This window comes from Zea mays, chromosome 1, assembly GCF_902167145.1.
Source record: "Zea mays cultivar B73 chromosome 1, Zm-B73-REFERENCE-NAM-5.0, whole genome shotgun sequence".
NCBI lineage: Eukaryota > Viridiplantae > Streptophyta > Magnoliopsida > Poales > Poaceae > Zea > Zea mays.
Window position 1 is genome coordinate 242,484,120 of NC_050096.1, and position 17,048 is coordinate 242,501,167.

Genomic DNA, 17,048 nt, shown 5'->3' on the forward strand with positions numbered 1-17,048 from the left:
GTGTGGTGCTATGTATGTTCTGATCTCTGTCCGTCGTGGCCTGGTGCTTGGGCTCTCTGCTGCGCGGTGTTCCTCTTCTCGGGCTGGTGCCGTGGACGTCTCCCTCGGCTCCGGCAGCGGCTCTAGTATCTCAGTCAACCTCCTGCTGTGCAGGCCCGGACGTGGGCGGTGGAATTGGTTTTCTCGAAGAGAACCTTGTGTTCGCTGAGCTGGTATTCCCACGTAGACAATCTACGTGTTGTGAGTTACCCGTTGCCTCTCTATATTTATTGAATAATTTTGTGCAATCTGCTAGTATTTTTTACTTGGGTGTGATTGCGCAATCTGTGGGCGGATTTGATTGCTCAATGATAATAGCGGTGTAGTGAGACAACGTGACAGTCAGAGTTTTAGTGTGTTGTTAATTTCAGCATCAAGTATTTATTTGTGCCTAATTATATCTATATTTGTTAAGGCTGTTTACCTGTGTTAAATTATGTTATATTATTTAGTTCACAGCTCCTTACTATTAGTATTTATACTTGATTATTAGGCTTATTACATCTGATCTAAAACCCTGATTTGATAAGATTAGACTGTCATGTTAGTCGAGGATCTCTGATCACCATTTAGCGTTGGAGGGCTGTTTATTACAGCAACCCGCTATTTTGAGAGCAATATAAAAAGATAAACAATTGTGTTTATGTGTTTAATCTGCCTTCTTTATCTACAAGCCATGTTTAATTTTGAAATGGATCTTATCAGCTATTTTACATGTTTACATGTCCTAGAATTGCTACTGTTTATTGCTGCTCTAATTACATATGGTGTTTATCTGAGTTATATGCTTGTTTTATTCAGAATTAATATATTTAAATATAATGAAAGAATGTCACTTATTTCTCTAATTTTATAACAGGAACAGTGGGGGTCATCTCAAGCCCCTGCCGACCATTTCGCCCCGCCTCGCAAGATTTTCGCCAAGCCGTTGGTGCAGCGCGGGGAAGGCAGTGATCTCGGGCAGGGCGGATACTGCTGTTACTGTTAGCCTACTTGAGTAATGGAGAGTAGCCACTACTGAATGCAGCCAGGAATAGGGAAGAAGAGAAGAATCGTGACGCAATATCTGCTAATTGTTTTCTTGCGTGCCTCTGTCCTCGGGCAACTTCACTTATAACGTTTCTTGATACACGGCTAAGCCCAGCAATGACAACTCATATTTCTATTGCACGGCCCACATTGGCCCGCTGTATTTTGTATTCCATTTTCTCTCCCGCCTTGCCTTGCTGACCGCCTTAGACATTCAGCGCAGCCTCATCTTCAGTCTTGTCTGCTACTATGCTCACATTCTCCTGGTCTTCAAAAGCCGCTTGTCCCCAAGCGGGATGCTTTAGAAAACTTAGCTCTCAATGCATCGGTGTCTTTCCAAGTTGCCCACTGTTCATCCAACCCGGACCAAACAACTTTGACCTGAGCAATGAATTCCCCCCCCCCCCCCCCCCCTCCCTTCAATCAAACGCCGTTGTATAATTTTGAGAGGAACCGGCATTGTTGTCTGATCTTGGGGTAATGATGAGACTATGTGATGATTCTTGCCCACTGCTTTTTGTAAGCTGAGACACATGTATGACAGGATGAATATTGCTGGATGCTGGCAACTGAATACGATAAGCAACCGATCCCAACACAACAGGTTGTGCAACTCCCTTTCCTTGGCATCCGCATGCAGATCTATGATGAAGATGGTGCAGACATCGTTGGTGGCAACGATGTAAGGCTGTGCGCAGCGGTACACCCTAGCGATCCCCCTCCCCTTGCATGCGGCGCGTAGGGGGCACCCTATGGCCGCAGCGGTGCCCCCTACAGCGTCCCCTACGTGTCGGTCCCCTTCTCTCTCCCCCCAGATATAGCGTGTCACTGTTCATCACCCTAAACACTGTGCTGCGGGTCCACGAGTAATTGTTAGTAGATAAAAAATTGATAGTTGGTATAGAAAATGATATTTTATAGTGGTAGTGGGGTATAGGGGGAGTATTTAGGGGGAACCGCTGCGGGAGATGAAAAAATAGGGGGGAAAATAGGGGGAAAAAGTGATATAGGGGGAAAAATTTAGGGGTAACGGTTGCGGATAGCCTAATAAGACGCGTCGGGGATGGGAGAGGTGGCGAGTTGGTGACCGAGGCTGTGGCCCCGGGCCGTAGCCGTGCAACCTGACGATGGTGGGACCTTGGGTGGCTCCTACGCGGCACGAGGAGGGGATGGGTGGCGGCTGTTGCGCACGCGCGGTCGCAGTCATAGACGCAGGGCAGAGGAGGGGCTGCGGTGGCCTTCGCGGACGGACGCCGAGCGGGATATAGACGACGGTTATTGCACGTAGGGATGACAATGGATACGGGTATGCGTAAATAACCGCGGATAGTTATCCATTGTATATGGGTATGGTAGAATTTAATATCCGCGGGTACGGTTATGGATACAATAAGGTATCCGCGGATATTTTTTTCGCGGGTATGGATATCCAGTATCCATACGTGTTACCCAATGTATATCTAACATGTGGGCCATCCAGATTTATATATTATTATAAATTCTTATTTTTCAATTTTTATCCATAACATGTTGTTTGGTGCTGAAATTATCATTTAATGCTATTGAAATGATAATTATTTTGAAATATAATAAAATTGTTGTTTGGTGTTTAATGCAAAAATTGTAGTGGGCGGACGGGTAACGGGTATCCACTGAATAGCGGATACCCAGCGGGTACGGGTATGGATACAGATCTATACCCACGAGCGTTTATGTGTATGGGTATGGGTTGAGTTTTGTCTCGCGGGTATGGATTCGCGAATTATATATCCGTGTACTACCCGCCCGATTGCCATCCCTAATTGCACGTGTGTGTGGGGGGGGGCATGGTATCACTAGGCGCCTACTTTGCTTTCTTAACAGTAATAGAGATTTGATCAATTATTCCTACATTCAAACAATTTCCATATTAGTGGAATCATGTTGCCACCGCGATATTGATTGTACCTTGATCTTAAGAGCAGTCCCAACCCAAGACACTATTTATAGTTTCTATAGGCTCTACGTCATTTGTAAACTATTACTAGATACTACCTCTCCAATGCAAACATCAATATTACTTAACTGAATTTAATATCCATCTTCTCTCATTGTGTCTTTTATATCGTGTTGAAACTAAGTTTTATACAAGACTCAGTTTCTTACTCTTTCTTCATTTAATTGTTTGCCACATCATTTTTTAGTCTATGTGGCAGCTAAATTAATGTAATAGAAACTGGATGACGTGGAGGGGTGAGACTGCTCTAAGTGCACTCCAAATTCAAATACGAGCGTCGTGCAAAAGAAAACGAGGTGTTGCTTCTTATCCAGATTCAAACAAGATGCTCACGTAAAAGAATAGCTAAGCATCATGCCAAGTTCAAACGCAAGCCTTGCACAAAAGAAAACATAGGCGTGCAAAGAAATCGGGGCATCGCTCTGTAGTAAAAAATTAACGCAAGCCAACCTCCACCCCACCTGAGTACAGCCACGCCAAGAGTCCCCCACAGCAGCGGCCCTTGTAGAACAATATGGGAGTCCCTTTCCAGCTTCCACAACACCTCCGGCGATATATTATACTCGCGGTCAAGTCACTACCATCAACCTCAACAAATGCAGACTTCAGAACCAACGAAGAGCCATCGCCTGCAGGAAAGGAATAACCCAGCCTCATGAGCTGAAGAAGTTTCTGTCACACCAGCCTCATGAGAGGCACCACGGCATCACCCTAGAAGCTGCACTCTAAAGAAAACGAATGATCGGCCATTACCAGCAGACCCAACACGCCCGCCCACCAAAGTCTCACAATAACACTTTACATCATTTTCGGCAGCCAAGATTATTATCGTTATTTTCGGCAGTCACTGATACAGCCGCCGAAAATAAGATTATCTTCGACGACGACTGACACAGCCGCCGGAAATAATATCTTATTTTCGGCGGCGAAGCCCTGATCACCGAAAATAAGCCTTTTAAAACGGCCGTCGGGCTCCTTCTTCTCCTCTCTGTTTCTCTCTTCTCTCGCTACTCAGCTCACCGTCGCCCGCCCTGGCTCTCGTGCACCGCCCGCCCGCGCCGTCCACCCCCGCCGCGCCGCCCCGGACAGCCACACCCCCGACGGCTCCGTCCCGTCGTCCGCCGCCGCCCTCGGCTCCCGTAGACCGGCCGCGGCCGAGCTCTCCTCCTGCCACCACTCTACCGTCGTCGCCGAGCTCTCCCCCATCAAAAGGTTAATTTTTTGTGTATTTTATTCCATATTTTCGGCTACCGTTATTTAATTGTCGCTAAAATTAGTATATATTTGTAATTGTGTTTGTTTGATTACTGTGTGGGATTAGTATTATTGTTTAGTTCAATTTCATTAATATATTAGTGGTATATGTGGTTTAGAGATTAGGGGCATATTGTATTTGTGGCATTAGATTCATATTAATATGTGGTACTATTATATTACTCCCTCCATTTCTTTTTATTTGTCACTGGATAGTGTAATTTTGCACTATCCAACGACAAATAAAAAGAAACGGAGGGAGTATTAGTTTTACAAGTACATTATAGTGGTACGTAGTATAGTTGCATTATTAGGGTATGTGGTACTTAGTTTGATTTGATTAATAGTATATAATTCTTTGTTTTATATATAAGTAATATATTGTTTAGTGGCAGCGAGGTTATGCTGCCGATTTTTTTGTTCCTACTAGCTTGCTGTGGATTTAGAACCTATCATTGTCTATACATGTAGGACTGATACCCTTGACGAACTTGAATAATGTTTTCACGATATGGTCCGGTTCTCAGGCATGGCTGAAGATCGTGCATGGATAAACAATGGCTGGAGTAGGAATGGACGTCATTCTGATGATTGGGTAGCCAATACCAAAGATTTTGTGGACCACATATTCTCCTTGTCATTAACTGGCACTGTCAGATGCCCTTGTAGACGACACGAAAAATATATATTTCTTAATAAGGAAAGAGTTAGTCTAGACCTTTGTCAGTTTGGATTTATGCCCGGATATGAGGTGTGGGAACATCATGGTGAGGTAGAACCCAACCCGAATGTAGAAGAGGAGGAGAACAATGATTGGGCTGGCGATGATGCGATGCATGAGATGCTAGATTCGCTACGTCCAGAGTTAAACCTAAGCTCCGAGGATCCTGCCACACCAGTGGTTTCCAGATTTTTAAACTACTAAAAGACTCTGAAGAGCCGTTGCATGAACACACAGATGTGAGTATACTCGCTTTTGTGACCCAGCTCATGGTTATGCTGCGGGCTTGAAAAGAGCTGTAAATTTGAAAACGGGAAACTAACTGGGTTAAAGAGCCATGACTTCCATATATTAATGGAGAGGATTATCCCTGTCATATTTCGTGGTTACATGCCCGACGCCATGTGGCAAGCAATAACTGAGCTAAGCTATTTCTACAGGCAGATCTGTGCTAAAGAAATAAGTAAAAATATGATGGAGAAGTTAGAGAAAGAAATACCAGTTTGCTATGCAAGCTAGAAAAAATATTCCCACCTGGTTTCTTCAATACGATGGAGCATCTACTTATTCACATTCCATATGAGGCAAAGATTGGTGGACCTATACAATATAGGTGGATGTATCACATTGAACGTGCACTCAAAAACCTACGAGCTATGGTTCAATATAAGGCTAGAGTAGAAGGATGCATCGCTGAAGCATTTTTGCTGAAGGAGGTTTCATACTTCACGAGTGTGTATTTCGCAGAGGAACAAAATGTCTATGCTGTTACGATGCGATACAATGTCGATGAGGAACCTCCTGTCAGTGATCTCAAAATTTTCCAATGGAGAGGCACAAGTAATAGTAAGGGCACGTTCTACCTCCTTAGCATGGATACAAGAATGTCCGCGTTGCTATATATGTACTCAAATATGGAAGAGATGGAGCTATATTTCATGTAAGTCTTTATTTTGCCCCATAATTTATTTGCCAAGGAGCCATATTTAATTACTTATTTGTCGTACAGTAAGTTCAACGAGGAAAATTGGACTTATTCCCATTAGCCTACAAGGAAACAACTAGATGCGACGACATGGGAGGCAAGGAAGACCTAATTTTGTTGACTGGTTTCAGAAGCATGTAAACTCTTTATATTCCTTACTTTGATATCATTTTGCCTTTTACGTGAGGTAGTCATTTTAACTGTATATTATTTGCAGTGCACAAAGACTCCTAACATACACGAGGACTTGAGACAACTATCTTATGGGACGGTGACTTGGATGTGAATGGCTTCCGTTTTTATTCAGACCAATTTGAAAAGTCTCGTCCTCGTGCAGCCACACGTAACACTGGAGTGGTGACTAGGGCACTCGATGCACTCAGAAGAGAAACTAATTATTATGGCATCATTCAAAACATCCTAGAGTTTACTTTTGCAGGGAACAAAATTTTGAAAGTAGTATTCTTTTTATGTGATTGGTTTGACAGCAATAATGGGAGTAGACGAAGTCAATATGGCATAACTGAAGTAAAGCACAAGGAACGACTTCGAGGCCATGATAATTTTATCCCTGCACACCAGTGCGAGCAGGTCTACTATATGTCGTACCCAAATCCGAAGTTTAAAGCATGGTGGGTAGTTCACAAGGTGAACCCTAGGGAACATTTACATACTCCTTGCACTGCTGGTTATCAATTCAAAGACGAACATGCCGATGAGGTTTATCAAGAAGAAGAATTGCCAACCACTTTTATTGTCGCTGAGGGTGTTGCACTGAACTCACTAGTCGGAGACCGTAACGATATCACTGCTGATGAGTGTGTTGCACCGAAATGAAAATGAAATCCAAGGAACAAAAAAACCACATTGCGAGCTTTGGACCGAAGAAGACTACTTGATCGTGATTTCGATGAATTTTGATGTGTAATGCATAATTTAATTTTATGTGATGTATTATTTGTTTTTTATTAATTATATTTAATTTTATGGAGCTAATACCTTTAATGTTTTCTATTGAACAAGATGAGTGGTAGGAAAACAAAGCACACTGCGAGGGGGTTTCTTAATGCGGCTAGCAGGATAGTCTCTGGTGCACGTTCCCCTTTCCAAGAGAGTTCTTCTAGCCAGAGCAGACAGGAGGCGTTGCTGAGACACGTCCGGCCAGAACTGCGTGATACACCTATCGCTCTACAAAGGAGTATCGATGTAAATGTACATTATATATATGACATGACTTCCTTGTGTTTTTGTTATGCAGCCAATGGGATGACACGTATTTCTACGACCGAGGTCACCATAGACAGGTTAATCAAGTCTTATGTAACCTCTGTCGTCTATATAATCCAGGAATTGTGACCGACTCGAAAGGTGTGGTGGTTCCTTGCACTAGCTGGTCGCACTTTGCACTAGCTCCACATGCTACGTATGGAATAGCTCAGGGCACCGTCAAGCACAACTTTTGGGTAAGAGTATTGTTTCAAACTAACATTTTATGATTTGTTTCATACTAACTTTATTTTCTATGTTGGACAGAGACGCTATCGTGTGGAACCTAAGGCTCAAGAGCATGCAGACCGAGTATTAGAGAAAAATGCGAAGAAGGTGTGCAAGGATGCAATTTCCAATGCTCGTCTACAGGTTGTGAACGCGTACATGAAGCGCCGAGGGCATTCTATCAACAACTTTCAACAATATTCGGATGTCTACTTGATTTTGGACCAGTACATGGAGGTAAAAATCTAATTTAGCAGCTCATTCAGATGTTAATGTAATTTTGTGCTAATGCTTAGATGCAGGTAACTCTTCCCTGGATGGAACACTGCCGCAGGCTTACAAGGCTTTGTGTGAGATATGGGCTTCATCAGAGTGGCTTGAGAAGTCAAACAGGAATCGACATAGGCAGCGCCATCAGCAAGACAGGGACGATGATGAGGTCGTAGTCAACCATACCTATGGGACTGATGGACACGTTTGGTTGGCAAAGCGAATGGTGAGTATGTAGTATTCTATTTTACTCAGGAATGGAATCGGTTTAAACTCATATATTTGCAGGAGGCTCAAACTGGAGTAATCCCGAGCCTAATCGATGTTTACAGGTGAGGGCATAGAGCGAAAAATAGTGAAATCTCTGATAAGTTGTCCCTCAATTTCAGCCGCCGATGCCTCAGTGGGGATTACATGCTCCACCACCTCTACCTCAGGTGCTTCAATTTAGTTTAGACTTGTCGTTTGTATTAACCTTTCAAATCTTGACTAAACTTGATTTTTTAGGGATCTGGGGTTATGGGCCACAACACGCCACCACCGGATACCAACACCAGGAGGAGCTTATGCAGGGGAGGGAGCTACTACATGAGAGGTTAGTTTGACAAACAATTCATTTGAATAGTGGTCATGCATGTAAACACTGTCGTTATTAATGCCTTTTTTTCTTTAGAATCCAAACTAGTTAAATGACTTTGTGAACGAGTTGTTCGCTTATGAAGGTAGTGGTCACAACTCAAACGACCCCGATATGTGATGGCTTGAATCTTGTACTGAATTGTGACTTTGTTGTGAACAATTATGAACTTTGTGTTATGTTGTAATGGACTATGTGATGTATTTATCAACAATTGTGAATTCTGGTGGTATTTTGGTGAACTGTGATGTATTTGTGAAGATATATGTGATATTTTGTGTTAAATGTGTGTAATTCTGTTATTACTGTTTCTGTCATATTATTGTGATTATATTGTTGTTGAAATTGCTGTTTTTTTGCATTTTTCATATTTTTCTCTAAAATTGCTTATTTTCGGTGGCCGCATGGGGGCCACCAAAATAACCCCGGTATACTTTCGGCGGCCCTGGGGCTGGCCGCCGAAAATAACTTATTTTCTGCGGCCAGAACAAAGCCGCTGAAAATAAACCTTTATTTTGCCTTATTTTTTGGCGACGAGAAGCCACCAAAAATGCCTGTAGCTGGCGTAGTGTCTCTCTCAAATGTGATGAATCCCTCGCAACATCGTACTTTTACCAATTACCATGTTGCACGCACCACCTCAAACACCCAACCACCAGTCCCATCCTAGGATCTCCTCACAAAAGAGATTCACAATATTCTTCGACAAGTGGTCGACTTGGTGTATCTCATTTACTTTGGGCATTGTTCTGGGGTTCACAGAGGAATAAATCCCTTCCTATTCAATTTTAACTACCAAGTTATTTAATCCCCTTCAATTTGCTCCTAACCGAACAAGCCCTTAGACTATCTCGAGCAGCTCGTTGCAGGGGTTCCTAAGTATTTACTGGTCGAGTGTGGTTGAAATAGTCACTTGTCACTGTAGGAGTGTTCTAGATTTCTTAGCAGCTCTACACAGTGGTGTAACTGACTAGAGAGCTACATGATGTGTGTGTCTCATGTTCCAAAAATTGTAATGGATTAGCCTAGAGACTCCTTAGGTGGAGGGCCCAAGCATGTGGCCATTGCACTATTCTAGCCGATAGAATAAAGGAAGGAGGCGAGATGACCGTAGGGATCATTAGTGTTAGGCTAACAACATAATGTTGGGTCAATGTAGTGGCTAGGTGGGTTAGTGCCAAGTCGAGCCTCTACACTAATGTGGATGATCGGGGTATCATGATATGCCCTAGAAACTCTATGCAACATCGGCTCCTCAGTCTGAATTCATCCTCCCATGTTGGCTTTCTTTGGGATGGTGTTTTATAGCTAGTTACCATCCATGGGACAATGTTGGGTGGTGCAAGGGGTTTAGTGGATATGTGTAGGGAAATACTAGGCTCCGTGCTAGGATTTGAAGTACACTATGGAGTTGTACATTATTCTCTTCTACTTCCAATTCAGAGTGGGTGAGGGTAGTGGCATTAGCACGATGGGTGTGTCAACGCCTCTGCTAGTAGCAGTGGGTCTCACTGCGGATCGTGGATGTGGTGACCATCGAGGAAGTGATTTGAGGTGGGGCCAAGGCGCTAATGGTAGGGGTTGATAATGTTGCCTTGGATTTGAAAGGGAAATGTACCCTTGGACAATTTCTATAAGTATTTTGGTGATTAGATGCCCAACACATATTAATTGAGTCCTTATATGCTAAATGAGTGAAAAGTGCAAATCAAAGTACAAGGTATGTTTCTAGACTTAGTATATTATTTTGTATACTAATGTGTTTGTCTAAGTGCTAGAAACAGGGACAAGAGAAGAAGAAATGCAATGGAAAAGTCTTGGTTGTGTGCAGCCAAACTCCAGTTCAGCCTGGCACACCGGACTATCAGTGTCCGGTGCCCCAGGTTGGCCGACGGTGAACCAGCTACTCTCAGGAATCGATGGAGTTGTACGGCTATAATTCATCGGACTGTTCGGTAGTGCACCGGACTGTCCGGTGAGTCGTCAGCGACGAACTCGTCGCTCTCGGGAAAAGGAAAAGGCAACGTGGCTATAATTCACCGGACTATCCGGTGGTGCACCGGACTGTCCGGTGAGCCAACGGCACCAGCGGCCAACGGTCGTCTACACGATCAACGCGAGACACGTGGCCCGCTCCAACGATTGGTTGGGGGCACCGGACTGTCCGGTGTGCACCAGACAGTGTCCGGTGCGCCAACCGGCCCCGAGGAGCAACGGTCGGCTGCGCCCGATATGGAAGGAGACCGCGCACCGGACATGAACAGTGGCTGTCCGGTGGTGCACCGGACTGTCCGGTGCACCACTTGACAGAAGGCGAGAATGGCCTTCCAAATTGATCTCCAACGGATCCTAGCTTCCTTGGGGCTATAAAAGGGACCCCTAGGCGCATGGAGCAAAATACCATGCTTTCAAGAAACATTATAAGACTCCCAGACTCCGAATCCACACGTTTGATTCTCTGTGTTAGTGATTTGAGCTCCATTTGAGTTGCAAACTCCGTGTGTTGTGTTTCGAGCTCAAGTCGTGACTTGTGTGCGTGGTTGTGCTGCGGATTTGAGTCTTGCGTGTGTTGCTCTCCCCAACCTTACTCTGTGCGTTCTTTGTGATCTCTATTGTAAGGGTGAGAGACTCCAAACTGTGGAGATTCCTCGCACACGAGAAAAGACTCTAAAGGAAAAGACCGTGGTATTCAAGTTGATCATCGGATCACTTGAAAGGGGTTGAGTGCAACCCTCGTCCATTAGGACGCCACAACGTGGAAGTAGGCAAATGTTACATGGCTGAACCACAGGATAAAAATCGCGTGTCTCTCGTGTTGCTATCTCTGTGATTGTTGTGTTCACAAGAACTCGCTTCAAAGCTACTTAGTTGCACTAACTCTCTAATAAACTAAGTCTTGTGGCTATTTAGTGTTTGATTTCACAGGATCACCTATTCACCCCCCTCTAGGTGCTTTTAGGATTCTCGCTAGCAACTTCAAACACATGTGGGGAAGAAAAGTAGAAGGGGGAAATGAGGGGATGCTAGGTGGACTCATTTGGCCCACCTGTCAGCCTCATCATGTGAGAGGCAGCGACTAACATTGGTGATGACACAAGCATGGGGTTTTCCCCATCTGGCACCTTGGGTGGGTGTGTAAGAAAATGGGCCACATCATACATGGTGAGGCTGGTTGGGCCATGAGGTTTCCTGATTGGGCCACCAGCAGCATGTCACGTGGAAGGGTTAGTAGGCCAGGATGATTTATTGGTCTGCTTTCTTTCTTTCCTTCCTAATTCTTATCCCTTTTATGTTTTCTATTCCATATTCCAATGTATATACTTGTATGCTTGCATATGTATACACTGCTTAGAGTGGGTCCACTATGTCAACCCTAAGGGGTTGACTCACTAGGGTCTTAAGCACACACACAAGATACTCAAGTTATGGGTGTTGACTAACTAATTACTAATCAAGTCATAAGAAGCAAATCATGAGTTGATGATTACTACACATGCTCAATCATGCTAGTTAGGGTGTAACGCCCTGAATTTGGGGGTAGAATTTTTTCTTCTTTTTACTCACCAAATTCTGGCGTTACTCTCTTTTCTCTTCTCGTTTCGCTCCTTCTTCCCAATTTCAAAGTGGTGTAGCGACTGGTGTCCGTATTACGTGTAAACAAAACCTAAGTTGACATGGGTGTTGCATCATGCCGAATCATATTTCTTTGTCTAATGTCGTGTTCAATCGCGTGTTTGCCTAGTCTCATTTCGGTTTTCATCTCGCGAATTGGTTTCCGATCTGTGGTTGTGCGTGCTGCGGGATTTTGACCCGCGGTGCGGCCTAGCCCAGCCCGACCCAGCCTGGCCCGGCCCGCGCGCCCCCAGCGCCCTGCCCCTTCCCCATGCACGCGCCCCCTCCCTTCTCTCCCTTTCTTTCATTTGATTTTCCCGCGCAACAATCTCCTCTCCTCCACCTCTCTCTCTCTCCCCGTGGTGCCCTAGATTTTGGAGATGGTGATCGTCGGATTTGGACCCCGAGGTGAGCTCCCCTCCCCTCTCCCTCTCCCTCTCTCTCTTCCCCTCCCCCTCCCATTCTTCTCCCCTGCGCGCGACCCAGCCCACCCCCCTCACGCGCGCCCCCTACGCGCGGCCCCCTCTCATTGCACGGCGGCACGACCCTGTCCCGGCCCTCTGCCCTCGCCCAGCCCCGGCCCCTCGGGCGCGGCTCCCTGGTGCCCCTGCGTGCGGCCCCTCGGCCCCAGCGCGCTGCCTCGGCCCCCGGCCCCCGGCGCGGCCCCTGGCGCGCGACCCGTACCCCCGGGCAGAGTGGTCCCCGGCGCGGCTCCTGTCCGGCGCGCGGCCCCTGGCCCCTGGCAGCGTGGCCCTCGCGGCTTGCCCAGCGCGTTCCCGCGCGCGCAACCCCAACACGCGCGGCGATCGAGTCTCAGTTTAATTAGTTTTTAAATTTAGTTTAATGAACATGCTGCGTCACGCGCTTCGTCACGCGGCGAATTAGTTTGATTTTAGATTCTATTAACGTGTTGCGTCACGCGTTTCGTCGTGCGACGATTCGTCTTAATTTCAGATTATGTAATGTGTGGCGTCGCGCGTCCAGTTGCGTGATGTTTCGTTTTAAATTCAGTTTAGATGACGTATGACGTCGTGCATTTCGTTGTGCGACGCTTGACGTTATCTTTATAATTAATGCGAATGTCTCGGTGCGCACTCCGTCACGCGACGAGTTGTTTATTTCTTAATTCAATTTAAGTGTGGTGTCACGTGTTTCGCCGCGCGACAATCCTTTTAATTTACCTTTATCTGTTCATAATAATTAAACATGGAACATGACTTTACTTTATGCTAAACGCGATGGCTAAATTAACACCGTTCTGTTTAGACGAGTATTTTAATTTATAATCGTGTGACGTGATCGCTTGTCGGCCGTAGCCTCGACCGTTACCTTCCATTTCTCGCTTAGTCGTAGGTGTGAGCCCTGCGTCGAACGTCTGTTTATTTATTACATTCTATTGTTTGGTGTACTGTTCTTTTGTATTAAATTTGTGGAATGTATGTTTGAAACTCGTATAGATAACAGTCAGTTGGTGGAGTCCGAAGGAGTTCAAGGTGAAGACCCTGAGCAGCAGTCGGTTGGTGAAGGCAAGTGTCCCTTGACCCATCTATGTCCTACTCATTCTTATAATTCACTCCCCACATTTACACAATTTATACCTAAGGATTGACTAGCTTTTGTTTATCTTGTCCTTGTTTACCTATTTTGGTTGGGTTATTTTGGTTTAGCTTTATGCTAGTGCTTCACGTTAATCAATGAACACGATGAGATTATCTATGATACACTGTTTTCCCTCTTCATTATGATGATGGTTCTGTGACATTTAAGGGGACTCGAGCTATTTCTCGACTGCCTCTCCGTAAGGACTGGTTCGTTGGATGACTGCCCGGGAAAATAGTGCAACCATGAGGGTGGAGTGAGACACCCTTAGCTGAGTAATTAGAGGAACTGGGGTGTAGTTCGCTTCGTCGTCGTGCCATTAATGGGGCTCGGTGTATGCGGCTCGCTCTGCCAAGGTTGGTTCACCCCTTGGGAGGAGTACGGTGCATTTAGGAAACCTAATGGGCGGCTACAACCCAAGGAAATCTTTGTAAAGGCTACATAGTGAAACCCTGCCTATTCACCTTGGTGGTGTTTAAGAGTTTGATCGGCCCGAGGCAAGAGGGAATCACGACTTGTGGGTAAAGTGCGCAACCTCTGCAGGGTGTTATGAAACTGATATATCAGCCGTGCTCGCGGTTATGAGCGGCCAAGGGAGCTCCATTGATTAGAGATACTTGATCAGAGATGTTTGGTTTACAGGTGGTGATGAGGATGATGGTTTTGGTTATGACTATTGTAATGGTAAGTGGTATTCTTTCCGTTTGGAAAGGGTACATAAGGTTAATAACTTGGTTAATGTTAAAACCTGGCTTTCTACAAGTAATAATAACTTGACCAACTAAAAACAATCGCTTGACTAAACTCCACATAAAGCTAGTCCACTACAGCCAAACGGGACATATTGCTAAGTATGTTGATGTGTACTCACCCTTGCTTTACACACCAAACCCCCCAGGTTGTCCGCGTTGCAACCACTGCTCAGGTGAAGATGAAGCCGTGGAGGAGGACTTCCAGGAGTTCCAAGAGTACGACGAGTTCTTGGCGTGGGTTAGCGGCAGACCCCTAGTCGGCTGCCTGTGTAAGCCGTGTGTATCTACGTTTCTTTTCCACACTTTGGTTATTGTTAAAGACTATGTGGATGTCTTGGACATCATGATGTAATCGACTATTATTCCCCTTTTATGCTATTATTTGAGCACTGTGTGATGATGTCCAGTTATGTAACTGTTGTGTATGTGAATTGCTGATCCTGGCACGTACATGGTTCGCATTCGGTTTGCCTTCTAAAACCGGGTGTGACATAGGGTTTGTCTAGTGCATCTTGGGTCGTCTTCCTAGTATGTCCACTCACCATGCAAGATTTTGGAAAAAAAAGTTGGGATTTATTGCTCTAGGATTTTTTTGGTTTGTAATAGATATATTAGGAACTGTTACTATATGCTAGAGACGTTGCAAGGTGATCGTGTCCTAAAAGCAATTAAAGAGTGGTATTTGAAAAAAAAACCTTTACAGTTGAGCAACAAGCCTAGGTTTTCTCTAAGCAAAGGTCGATACATGTATCACTTTTATAAAAGAATGGTCAATGTATATCATCATTAGATCCCAACTAACCGATGAGTTGGACTTCATTGCTATGTAGGTGATTTTAGGTTCACACAAATTTCACTCGCTTATGTTGGTAGCAAAAATATACCAACATGAGTAATTAACTCTAGGATCAACTTTCCGGCATTATGATACTGAAGAAATATATTAATAACATCAAACCGGGTGTGACATAGGTGGTATCAAAGTCGTGCTGACTGTAGGAACGCTAACCTAGAGTAGATTGGTCGGTCTAAGGATTATAGGCCCCTATTCTCACCTTGACTCTGGTACCCCTTCAAAAGTTGGTCATATCGACCAAACCTATGTTCTACTATATATATATTATACCTTGCTGAAAATCTTGTTTTATTCTAATCCCTTATTTATTTATGGTTTCCTTGCTGGTCATATTAGTTCTGTTCTCACTCTTATGCTTACGGTGTCTTTTGTAGATGGCTCGTCTTAGACACACTGCACAGAAGTCAGTCATTCCTTTCTTGCCTTCTCGTCTCACTGAGCGTCCGCTTCGCCGTCCAGTGACTGGTCAGTCTAGCCACTTGGAGAGGCTGCACCACCGCCTGCACGAGGAGCAGGAGCGTCGACGACAGGAGCTGGAGCAGCAGGGCTCTTCTTTCTCACTTCAGCAGGAGATAGAGTCTATGAGGAGCCGCTCCCATGTGCTCCCGCTGGAGGCGCCCCCTACACCACCATTGAGCGCCCCAGCCGCTGGAGTAGCTGTTGGAGGAGACCCAGACGACGGAGTTGGCGACTGCAGCTCGAGCCACATCACCGACCTTTCAGAGGAGCAGGAGCTGGAAGGGTGGGTTGCTCGACCCATCACTCGCGACCGCTCGCGGGTGTCACTTTCACGACGCGCTCGACACCCTGATGCGCCAGGCACTCGACCGACGCACTTGGTCTATCGAGTATCGTTGTGTTGTCTTCCAGCACAGTCGCGGGGGTTTACCCGGACCGTTGGGAGGCAACCTGCATGGTGCGCCGTCCAGAGAACAGTCTCCAGGGTGTGGAGGTCTGCTCAGATCACTATTCTATATCTGAGCGGGACTCAGCGGAGGCGGCCATGCAAGATGTCGCATGACGTACACTTTCGCACTACTGCTCAGTGCTCGGTGGGGTAGCCAATGGTCTCAACCTGAGGTATTACCCCCGACGTCCATCTGGCAGCATAAGAGGCGTGGTTGTCTCACCTGTTGGAGAGGATAATCCTAGGTTGAGCAGCACAGTCTACCTAGCCGCCGTGCTAAATACGGAGCTGGACCATGCCTTAGACGAGCTGAGTAGGGCTCGTGCTGAGATCGCCCAGTTGCGGGCTAAGCGCGCGGAGCATCGTCACCTGGAGGATGGCTCCCCCGCTCCAGTCGGGACTCAGCACCCGTACCGCTCACCTCAGCGTGGACACCATGCTTATGGTAACCCCGACTGCAGGACCAAGATAAATTTAGAACCATAGATCATCAGTGTCAGATCTTGTAATTAATTCAAAAATATATATATAGAAGCTATAGTCTTAGCATTAGTCTTACTCTTAGTTAGTCTTAGTTAGACAGGGTAGTTTGCTTCCTGTGCCTTTATGTTTGTCATGATGAACTATGTTGGATTTGGATCTTTGTAATGGCTGTCACCAGAGTGTGGGTATCCCCTACACTTTGGTTTACCTATTAAATGTTAATGAAATTAGTTATCTAGTTGGGAAGCCCATTTTTCTACTTTCCTCTTTATCTGAGAAGCTATGTTTGCCTGTGTTGGAAGTCAGTAAAGATGTTCATTTGTTCAGTGTTGTGGAAGGATTCTATACTCTTTTCTTATGTTACAAGTTGCAAGATCAGTTCTGATGTGTGATTGCATTCTGTAGATGTCCGAC